Here is a 12,584-nt window from a genome sequence, read left to right on the forward strand (position 1 = left end):
ATTGAATCTGATAGGGATTTCATCGGATCTTGGGCCATTGTTCAGTTTGGTCGATGAACTCAACACCACAGATTCTAATATCTGCTTCATTTTTGTAGCGGTGCGAGAATTACACTGTGCCATACTGCGTAATTTTCCTTTGTAAAGGAACATTTTAAAACAGAGTTCTGCGCGCCTGCTTTTGCTTTGTACCCCCATTTCAGTTCCTGTCTTATCCATTAGTGTCTGGACACTGGCTTCCGTACTGCTATATCCTTTACGAGCCTACATGGCCATAATTTCTTTGGATCTTGTGAAAGGTCTTTCGATAGTATTTTGCTTCGAAAAGCATTGAAGGGTTTATGCATTGTCCTCTTGACAACCAGATACGTTTCACTCAGCGTCTCCCTATCTACAGCTCTATGCTTTGTTCTGCATCTGCTACGCAGTAATTAGTCTCTGTTTTTTTTTTTAAAGTTTCTTTACAATGACTGTGTATCAGAGAGGGTCAGTGGCATCATGAAGTGTTGTATTAGGTACAATCTATCAAGTTCTTTGCCAACTACTCTGCTAAACCTGACCCTTTGCGCTTCTACATGTTCGCCTCCAGAGATAAATGTTTCGAGTTGGTTATTGAGGTATGACACTGCTGCCTCTTTACCTAGTCTGCTTAACATATAAAACATTCTATCTGTTTTTGGTTCCCCTTGTACTTTGGTAGATATTGTTGCTGCAGCTGCCACATAGTCACTGATAACTGTTTCATTGTGGACACCCTCGAAGATTTCAGGTGAATTTCTTCATTAGGTCATACACATTTCCATCATGACTCAGCCTCCGAACAATCTGTTCCGAGTCGTTCTGAGAGAAGGCATTTAGTAGTGTTTTGCAAGACGCCTTGTCACCCCTACCACTTGCAAAACCGTAATTTTCCCAATTTATTGTTGAACGATTGAAGTCTCCAAGATGATAGTATGATTTTAGGGAACTTTTGAACCATTGAGATCAGCTTTCCTCTAAATTTTTCTATTACATCTGTACGTCAGTCCAGCTCTTGATAGAAGGGCCCAATTATAAGTTTATGTATTCTCCTGATACTGAGGCTTGCTCAGACAATCTCGCATGCATCAGTTTCCATCTCAGTGGATTCGAATTTTTTATTTACTGCGACATATGCACCACCTCCATTTGCCATTAGCGTAGCCTATCGATATAAATGTAGATTTTCCCCAATAATCTTACTCCTATCAATTTAGGGTTTTAACCAGTTTTCTCTATCTAGTATTATATGAGCACCATTGCTCTTCAGGAGCGCTTCAAACTCTGACACTATGGTTCGCAGTCTCTGATGTATAGTACACACATGGTCTATTTAGGGGGACCACATAGATGTCAACCCCACGGCATAAGTCCAAGACCTTGGGACTTAGCTTGTTAGAGAATCTTTTAACTCCCTGGTTCACTCTTTCCACTCAGCTCAGAACCAGAGGGTCATGATCAGTTCTGGGGACACTGCTGTAAATTGTGAGTTTCAGTGAAAATTCATGAGCAAGGCTGGTCTCGTCAACCTTCTCTGCCAGTCACTGGAATGATCCAAGTATGACCTCAGAGCCCATATGAGAGGTATCATTTATTCTAATGTGTGCTCCAGTCTGCCGTTCTTTGCATACTGTTCCCTCACTTTCTGTCGAAACAGCCGCTTCTACATGCTGAGCGAGGCCTCCAAGTATAAACACTGACAGCACCTGGTGTGCCTTCCCATCCACTACTGCCATTTCCCTAAGGTGCACCATCTTTCGCTGTACAGTTGAACTGCCGACAATAAACGGATCAAAACCCTTTCGCTTCCCTTCTCTTGACACAGTACACAGCAGGTTTCTCAGTGGATGAAGTGAGTCTCATTAGATCAGTTTCAGTTTCAGTGGAAGACAGCACCTCGAACTTGTTGGTAAGGGCGATGGGAAAAGCACATTGAGTTATCCCTGGTCCCTCTCTGTCTCCCCCGCACAGGACGCCTAGTCCTGCCACTCCGCACCACTCACAGTCACGTGAACGAGTAGTGATGGAGACAGCTCTTTCTGTAGAGGAGACCGCACCTACACGAGAGGAAGGTAAATGAGGTATCTTTGGTTTTTCCCTTACACAACTCACAGGAGCCCTCCTAACACACCCATTTGCAGCATGTTCCAACTATTTGATAGCACTCAGGATGATTCGCAGCTGCTTACAAACGTCGACTAACTCATCCTGTATTCAAAACCACCATTCGCAGTGAGGTGCAGTGTTTCTCAGAACATTAAACAAATAAGTTTAAAATAAGCTTGCTTATTCTCTTGTTGATCTGTTAAGTGAATCTGTAAATATTAGTAATTCCCTTTAAGTATTGATGCAGTTAGTACGGAAAACGATATTTCTATTAGGGTAACACGAAAACCTGGGATAGAATGTACTAATTTCCTGAAACTTTTTGACGTTATTTTCGCTAACAAATTGGAAAACAGGGCCGATTTACGATAAATGCACACAGAATACACTACGAAGAAAAGGTAAACTAAATGTTACTCGATGTGTTAGTTGTAATGTATGCTACAATAACAGCAAATCACAAATGCGATTTGCTACGAAATATGTGACGCAAAACACTCGCAACTTCCGAAAATTGTCGAAAATACGCGTTTATTCAGATTAACATACACTGAACGTCTTTGAACAAGGATATTAGTGCTAAAATAGTAAAAAGCACATATTCTGATTATAACAGATTATATAGCATAAAATGCGATTTTCATTGCACTCTAAGATACAGAATATACCACGACATACGCACGAGTTTTAAAACTGTCGAGGCGATAAGCACGTCTAAGTTTTACGGAACGCTTTTGGACCTGTGTTTTAGAGGGTAAATTATTAGACACATGCAATTTTTATCAAAAAATGGTTCAAATGGCTCTTAGCACTATGGGACTCAACTGCTGTGGTCATAAGTCCCCTAGAACTTAGAACTACTTAAACCTAACTAACCTAAGGACAGCACACAACACCCAGCCATCATGAGGCAGAGAAAATCCCTGACCCCGCCGGGAATCGAACCCGGGGAACCCGGGCGTGGGAAGCGAGAACGCTACCGCACGACCACGAGATGCGGGCGCAATTTTTATCGAACACGAAACTAAATAGCAGAGTCTGCCTATATATGCAGATATTCGTACAACTGAATGAACATGAGAACTGCACGGACTGAATCTGTGCCTGTGTCGTAGTTGCTCGTACTCTGGAAGACTCTCTGTCTCTCGCTGTAGCAGTACTTTGAATTTAGAGATGATCAGACGTCGGTACGCTGTTTATACACGAAAACGCCAATCACTGAGATAAGTTTGCACTTGATGGAGCACAGTCCTTTCAGAAAGTATTAAAATTAATCGAGTTATCGTTTCCTGCCTTTTCGCAATCACTTCTAAAAGTATTGCCACAGACAAGCGGAAACGTGGATTCACATTTCGACACAAGCATACTTTACAACAAAGTATTCGCATCGTCGATCCTTTATCGTAGATTCCCTTGGTCTTCCTGTTTATTGGTAGGAGAAGTAAAGATATCTTTGTTAGTAGTCTGAAATAGAACGGGTATCGTTTCACTACAATCATATTCATTTATAGAGTTAGGTACTGTGCCGATCGTTTGTGATAGGCCATCTTCATCACTTAGTATGCAGATCTTGAACAGTTTGTTGAGTTCTCAACAATAACGATTGTCACTCACTGGATCAAACGTTATCAGGAATTTAGAATTCGGAAGTCGTTATCAGCGTCTCCTCAGGCCAATAACAGTGATTATTGGTTTTAGTTCTTTCCCAGCGTTTACACCCCACAGTAGTGTAGATACTCACGTGAAGGCTCTCTGTTGGGATGCCCCAAACAGTGAACCCCTCAGACATGGCTCTTCCGATCTCTCAGTTTCTCCGTCTGCTCGTTCCACTAGAAGAAACGTGGTCCGTGATGACACATACCGGCTATCATTTTACAGTGTCGGGAGCCTGTCTGATTTCTCACATAGGGTAGAATCTTCAGGCGTGCGCGTACTTTAGGGCACAGGTTCCCCACCTGAGACCAAGGGGCAAGGAAATTTGGGAGCGCAACGAAGCAGGATCTATCCGATTTGACGTATGAGACAAAATGTTTTATCTCGTGCTAGGAGTACGTGTTCAACAGATATGTGCAGGAAGTCTTTCTCGTTCTTTCTCTTATTACTTGGAGGCAGTACATCTCGCAACCTTGGATAACACAGTACTTAAAATTTCTAATTTCACTGCCGAACGTTGTGTACACAGTGATCCCCGTGTGTGAACAGTTGCAGCATGACTCGTAAGCGAGTACGGTTGGCAAGCAGGCCAGCAGAAACAGTAAGCTCAGCGAGGCAGTGTGTGAATGCGACTGATTCAACAGAAAGCGTGCGACAGAGACGGAACCAGGAAAGCCTCTGTAGGCTTCCGTAACGTTGTGCAAGAAGCATGATTCTCTTCACTAATTGTGGGTTTGTCAAGAGGGCTAATGTACCGAAACACATCATTAAGCAAAGATAGCAATGTGAGAGACTGTTGACTGCTAGGAATAAAGGAAGATGGTTCAGTCATTACGAATAACGTCTAATAGCAAAACCCCTTCCCCAACACCAACCAACAGGTCAGTAGGCACTTCATGAGAAGGATTGATGGCATTCGCCTCATTCCCACTCGATTCTCTGTTTGGTTTTAGGTAACAGTTTGTGCAATACAGTGCCACTGCTCTAGTACATCTCCGACACACTGTTGGGCGAGGAAGGCTACATCTTTGTGACCTGCCACGAGGTATCTTCGAGACCGGAATGACAACTGCCACTGATGAGCACAAAAGAGACCATCACCATGACACCGAGCTGGGACACGAGCTACTTTAATGTCACCGCCTCTGATCCACCACCAGCTTTCTGAAGGGTGGATCAGGTTCAGCGAACAGCATGACATCATGACAATGCAGTCACCTGATGGGCACTAGCGTCGATCATAACGACAGCCTACAACTCAGCAAGATGGAGTGCCTGGTAGAACAGTAGCATCGGGCATCGTTCCAGCCAACAGCTCCACGGCATGGAGGGAGAAGGCAGTCGCAAGAGAGACCCAGCTTTTCTTCATCCTCTCAGACGTCCAGTCAGAGGATCACACCAGTATACGGCACTGAGGGTCCTCCCCAAGGTCTAGCAGAGAACGGAAGATGCTGTTACTTAAAATTACTCTATAAACATATCTCACAATTGATCCTCCTGTTTCTGCATCTGCCGATGCGTCCAGGTATCTATCACGACCATCCTGAACACAGTAGAGGCACCAGCTGGGCGTGCTGGCCCCTGCAATATTATGTTGTGGGTGACATGCATCTGGGCTTCTATCGGACCTGTGGTAGTAATCGAAGGCGCCGTGATAGCTGTGAACTGCATTTTCTGATGCCAGCTTTTTCGACTTCTACTGCGATAATTTGCAGTTTTTTTGTGAATATTCAGTTCTATTGGCATAACTGCGGTACTGGGATTGTTTGTTAACTGGATTTCGTATGTGCCTGTACCCATTGCTACAGTTTTATACTTTCGTGGTACTTCAGTATGACTTTGGATTTCACATAGACACAGACCGTTTCGAGACCAAAAGTGCATAATATCTCGCTAAATCGTGACGATTTTGACATGTGCTACAATTACTTTCTTTTATTCAATACGACTTTTGTCGTAAGGTCATTATGGTAAGGTGTGATTCATGTGTTCAAATGACTCTGAGCACTATGGGACTTAACATCTTAGGTCATCAGTCCCCTAGAACTCAGAACTACTTAAACCTAACTAACCTCAGGACATCACACACATCCAAGCCCGAGGCAGGATTCGAACCTGCGACCGTAGCAGTCCTGCGGTTCCGGACTGTAGCGCCTAGAACCGCACGGCCACCGCGGCCGTCTATTCATGTGTACGTTAGTTTATTGACCACAACAAATAAACATAAGAGATAAAATTAATAATCGACAATATAGTCTCCCACATTATCTAAACGAGGTTAACGATACTCGGATAATGTTTCGGCTTCAAGTATGTTGAAATCCCTTACTTTGGAATGAATCCAAATTTCAAGCACATTTTTCGCTTTGTTACTCGATAAGGACTGTAATTTGTAAAATTTCGGGCGTGCTAAATCAGAAGAACAGCAGAGTATATGTTCACCGGGTGGAAGAACCACCAACCAGATAGGTCACATCTTGGTGGACCAGCGTTATAGCCATAGAGTCACGGACGTCAGGTCGTATAGAGGAGCCGACTGTGCGTCAGACCACCCCCCCACTGTTTGCGGGCTTACACTCATGATCACCTACACGCATAAGAAGGGGACACTAGAACCTGCTTTGAATGTTGAGAAACTACAAGAAAGTGCCATTCAAGAACAATATGCTATAGAAATCAAAAACCATTTTGAGGTCCTAGAGACCCTGGAACGTGGAGGAAAGGGGGAAAGAAATGAAGTCCACGGTACTAAGTGTAGCGGAGGATATATTGGGAAGAAATAAGATATTGAAGAAGAGGAGATGGTTCAACAAGACATGCCAGAAAAGAGAAGGAAGATGAGAGAGAAGTGGCTAGCTGACAGGGAGAATGAGCAGAAAAGGGAACATTTTATCAACATTAGAAGGGAGACAAAGCGAATCCTAAGAGCAGAGAAGAGAATATATCTAACCAGTTTGCTAGAACAAGTAGAGGCAGAAGACCAATACAAGAACTCAGGGCAATTCTTCAAATACGTAAAAAATCGGAAACGTGGATTTCAGAGCCCAACTTTTTTCATTAGAGATAAGAACGGCAATTTGATAAACGACAAGGAAAGAATTGTAGAAATATGGAAAGAATACTGCTCAGAACTGTTGAATCGCCCAGACCGAGATGAGATATTACCTGCAACCACTACGGAGGAAAGGAAAAATGAAGAAGAATGGGAAGTTAGTGAAGAAGATGTGAACATCTCAATCAAAGGACTCAGATACAACAAAGCCCCAGGGGAGGACATAATAACATCAGAATTAATCAAGGAGGGAAGTGAGAGCTTACACTTAGAGGTATATAAACTGGTCCAGTTGATATGGGAGAAGGAGACACTGCCAGAAGAATGGTAATTGGCTATAGTATGTCCACTATACAAGAAGGGAAGCAAAATGGAATGCGGTAACTACAGAGGAATCAGCTTGTTAAATGTAACGTATAAAGTGCAGTCCATCGTTATCCTCAGAAAATTGCAACCATTGACATTCTGTATAGGTTCTCTATCTTCTGTCGGTACTGTTTGATATGGGTCCCACGAAGTTCACCAACATTATGGGATGGACCGCACGAGTAAACTACGAGGGCTATTCCGAAAGTAAGGTCCGATCGGTCACGAAATGGAAACGACTACGAAAATCCGATAAAGCTTTGCACAGATGTGTTGGGTAGTGTCTCTAGTATAACCCCAGTTAGCATCACGTCGCTCTTCTCATTTCTGAGCTCGCAGTGAGTGCGTAAAGATGTCTAGAAAATAGTGTCTGCCGCCAAGTACGGGGGCCTGGTGAGAAATTTCCCCTGAAGCTATGCAGCTAACATTACATAACTGTCGTGCTGATTCGTCTTCAAGACAATTCTCAGCCGCATTCTGCAGGGGCAATGAAGATGCTCCTGCATCGTTTTCAAATGGAAATGTGAGTTTACCCACAATACAGCCCGTAATTGTCTCCCTCTGAGTTTCAGCTCAGGTCACATGAACCGCTGGTTATGATGACAACATTTCGGCACAAGACAACGAGCCGTAGGCCAGCGTAGAGAATGGGCGGAGAGCACTGGCGGCTGCCTTCTATAGCGAGGGTATGGGAAAGTTGGTACAACGCTACGATACACGTCTAAGTCGGGTCGGCGACTATGGAGATAAGTAGCTGCAAGGTGTATCTAACTGTTGCAAATAAAACATTTTTGATTTTTACCGTGGTTTCCATTTCGCGACCTATCGGACCTTACTTTCGGAATAGCCCTCGTACAAGCAGCCTGCTTGTTAGACTGACTGCATTTCCGTAGATTTCTATCAAAGAACCAACACCTGCTGCCTACCTTATCTGCGAGTGAACCTATATAATCGTTCCATTTAATAAGCATACACTTTGATACGCCCTTGTGTTAGTATGCGTTGACCGATCGCATGTGTGGCTCGTCCATATTGTAGTCATAAGATACTAAGTTCTTTAGTTTTCTGAAAGGCGTAATTTTATGATAGGGAACGTTTAAAGTAGGTTACCAATCTATGCACAATTCTGAAATCTTATCAAGCTCTGACTGAATATCTGTGCACCTTTTCACAGACAGTACTTCATTATAGATAACTCCATCATCTATGGAAAGTCTAAGGTTACTATCAGTATTGTTTGAGCCGGACAGAGTGGCCTAGCGGTTCTAGGCGCTACAGTATGGAACCGCGAGACCGCTTCAGTCGCAGGTTCGAATCCTGCCTGGGGCATGGATGTTTGTGATGTCCCTAGGTTAGTTAGGTTTAAGTAGTTCTAAGTTCCGGGGGACTGATGACCTCAGAAGGTAAGTCCCATAGTGCTCAAAGCTATTGGAACCATTTTGAAGTATTGACAGCTCATTAATACACATTCTGAACAGCAAGGGAACGAACACACTTCCTTGTAGCAGGTCTGAAGATACTTCTGCTATACCTTTAGATATCTCTCGGTTCAAGATAACATGTTACGTCCTCCCTACCAAGGAGTCCTCAACCACGGAACAAATTTCGCTTGATACCTCACATGACCATACTTTCGATAATAAGCGTAGGTGTAATACTGAGCCAAATCTTTTGCAGAAATCAAGGGATACCGTATTTCGCTGCCTCAATCCATGGCTTTCGGGATGTCATGCGAGAAAAGTGGGAATTGGATTTCACGTGATCGATGTTTTTGGAATTCATGCTGACCTGGCATGTAGGAGGTTATTATGTTCGAGATATCTTATTAAGCTTGAGCTCAGAATATGTTCTAATACTGTACAACAAACGGATGTCATTGATATTGAACGATAATTTGTGCATCATTTCTGCTACCCTTCTTGTAGACAGGAGTGAGCTATCTTTCTTCCAACTAACAGGCACTGTTTTCTGTTCGGGAGATATGTGGCAGATTGTATTTGTAATTAAAGAAGGATCTAACTTAGCCGCAATTACGGTATTCAATCTGACAGAAATTTCATCGGATCCTTGGTTACTCAAACATAATGAAAAACTGCGTTATAGCGTATGAGTTCATACAAAACTTGTTGAGTATGAAGTGAAGATGTTTCAAAGTTATTTTATCAGTCTTTGTAAGGTTCGTTATCGATGACGCTCAGTGTAATAACGACAGTAACTCTTGGGAATGTATAAGCTCGCTTCCTTGTTAACCAATAGGCACACCGCTCTACAGCTTTATGACGAGGGCGTTTTGTTTCGAATCTATGACTGACTGTCATTTCCTGTGGGATATCATGCGTAAATGATGTACGCCACTGTTCTCAAGTTGTCGTCTTGCTAACTGATTTAAGCCGAATCTTATTAGTCGTGGAAATGAGGTTATTCCATCGTATTTGTGAAAAATGCGATCATATAAATAATACGCTACAACTGTGGTACTAATAATAAAGGTATTGAATGAAAGAGGAGCGGGCTATAAATCGCAAAGTATACTTTCCATGGTTCCACTGAATTGGTGAAGGTGAATTTTAGGATAATCGCTTTGAAAATCTGAAAATAACACAGTAATTTCCCTTCGTCTATCATTGTCCAATGTGAGCTAGTGCGCTTGTGCTCGCTTTTACTCTGTCTCTGATGACCACATCCTTTTTTTTCCTTCCTCTCCAGTGTCAACCTCTTCAACATAGAGTAGCACTTGCGACCTATGTCATCAATTATGTGTGCGTGTATTCCAGTCTCTGTCTTCCTCTACAGTTTTTACCCTCTACAGCTCCCTCTAGTACCGTGGAAGCTGTTCCCTGATATCTCAACAGATGTCCTACCACCCTGGCCCTTCTTTCTGTCAACATTTTCCATATATTACTTTCCTCGCTGTTTCTCGAGAGAACCTTGTTACTTACATTATGAGTCCACGTTCCTCAAATAAAGGCTTATGTTTGATACTGATAGACTTCTCTTGGCCACGAATGCCCTTTTTCCAACGTTAGTCCCCTGTTTATGTCCTCCATGTCCGTTGTGAGTTATTTTGCTGTTGAGGTAGCAGAATTCCTTAACTAACATCTACTTAGTGATCACCAATCCTGATATTATTCTGTCGTAGTTCTTATTTCTGGTACTTCTCATTGATTTCGTCTTTCTTCGATTTATATGCTTTATTCATTAGACTGTTACTTTCTTTCAACAGTTTATGTAATTCTTCTTCACTTTCACTGAGGATAGTAATATCATCAGAGGATCTTATCACTGATACCCTTTCACGTTGAATTTCAATTCGGCTCTTGAACCTTTCTTTTATGAGGTTCACCTGGTCAGTGCGTCTACCTTTGCCTTACATGTAAGGTGGCACCATGTGACTGCGGGTATGGTGGCGCCATTATTGGTAGAGAGACTGACGTGTGCCCATCGTTTGATGTTGCATAGCGCCAATGTGGTTTCTCGCCGAAGAGAAGGTGGTCACACAAGTTATTGTCCACTACCGAACATGCAGGCGAGTAAGCAGGAACAGCGAGGAGTGATTCGATTTTTGGCGGTGGAAGGAGTTGGAGGTGGTGAAATGTATGGTGAGTACTGTCTGAGTCATTCAAGTGTTGTGGAATGGTGCAAACGATTCATTGAGGGGTCCGAGTCACTGGAAGACGCTGCTTGTTCTGGACAGGCTCATCGTGTCATCACTCCGGAAATGGTTGTGGAAATGAATGCTTTAGTCTTAGACGACCGCAGAATCACTGTGAACGAGACCCGTCGGTTACTGGGTATTAGCGTGACACCGCCGACACCATATAAGCTCCTGCCTCGTTGGAGATGATATGGCTTAATTAATGATTATTATGTTACAGTCCTGTTGTTGTAGTTGACCGTGTATATCGAGTCTTCGTTCATTGTTAAATGCAATGGTGTGGTACTAACTGATGGAGACGCATTAAGAACTGGTAAAATTTAATTTATTTCCTTTATCACAGTGCACAAACATAAACATACTATTATTCAAACTGTGTGCCACTACTATTAAACACAGAGATAAATCCTTCGCTACGCAACCGCCTTTGGCTCACGCAGCCTACATCTTCCACAGCCTCTCAACAACCGCTTCTCCTTGCGACTCTCTGCGCCACTGGGTATTGTCGCCCTCCAAAGAACAACCACTCACAGATACTAAACACCAGTACCCTCACATCGCCACCAAAACAAAACTAGAGCTAGGTTACCTTTTGAGGGGACTCAGAAGTCCTAGCGAAAGTTATGAAATAAAAAATCAAAATTTGAAAATTATGCTAATTAGTATTTCATATCAAAGTAGTTGCAATAAGTATCTGACCCTGAGAACAAATGACTTTCAAAATATAACTAATGTTAATTAACCGAGAATTATTTAATGACAGCAAGAACTTTACACATAATTTACTAACTGTCTGTTAATCAGCAAGAAAAATGTAAAAAAGATAAGATAATTTGACTGACACAGTTTCCCTTTTGTTGGAGACATCAAGCATATTAGTAAAGGTTACTCTTAATTACACACATGAATCACAGTAAAGAACATAATTGAAATTAAGGAATGGAATCTGAATAAATGAGCTTAATTTTAAATAATCTAATACAAATGTAAAACCTATACACACAAAAGCATTGACACTATGCATCTGTCAAAACTACTGTTACAGGCATAAAACATTTTATCAATTAACTATTGAAATTTGTAAATTGGCACACAGCACACAGACTACTTATACAAAAATCAGTACATACCTTTAAGGAAATATTTTCTATTTACAACCAGGTTACATTGATTGAATCATTTATAACAAAAGTCATTTTGTTGGCTTGAGCACTTTTCACACCATAAGGAAATATTGGGTACTCTGCCCTACCTATAAGCTGAACAGAAGTTCACACGATTGCACTAGGTAGGAGTGGCATCGTCGCCACTGAGGACTCACAAACACTATATGTAACACAGCACTTGTTTCTCTGCTTTTATCACTGTCCTATGTGTTGAGCTGGTAGTCACACGCAGTTACGACGGTTGACGCAATGAAAGAGTGACACCGACGCCGCCGGAGACAGGAAGATCTAGCAGCTGTTGTTACGCCCACGACGAATCGCCGCATTCCGCCGTACGGTTCGTTGGCGGCATGTTCCCGTTATTTTGACAAGTGACGGATGCCAGTCAGCTGTTCGTGACATCAGCCACCTCCTCCTCCCGCAGACCGTAGCGCGCTGGGCGTCAAGGTCATTCGCAGACAGGCATGAAAACAATAAAATAACATTACGGCAACGTGAGGTAACAAACGACTAAAGCGCTGCGCGCTTAGCTGTGCACTGTTGCCTGCTTCCTGAAAACCAAAACACA

General features: G+C 42.7%; 1 protein-coding gene across 1 annotated transcript in view; it reads right to left on the reverse strand.

Annotated features, from left to right (window-relative positions):
- LOC126250952 (proton-coupled folate transporter-like) overlaps positions 1-12,584 on the reverse strand; it is an 83,370-nt gene that overhangs the window by 41,653 nt on the left and 29,133 nt on the right. The window lies entirely within an intron of this gene.

Source organism: Schistocerca nitens, chromosome 1 (assembly GCF_023898315.1).
Source record: "Schistocerca nitens isolate TAMUIC-IGC-003100 chromosome 1, iqSchNite1.1, whole genome shotgun sequence".
Taxonomy (NCBI): domain Eukaryota; kingdom Metazoa; phylum Arthropoda; class Insecta; order Orthoptera; family Acrididae; genus Schistocerca; species Schistocerca nitens.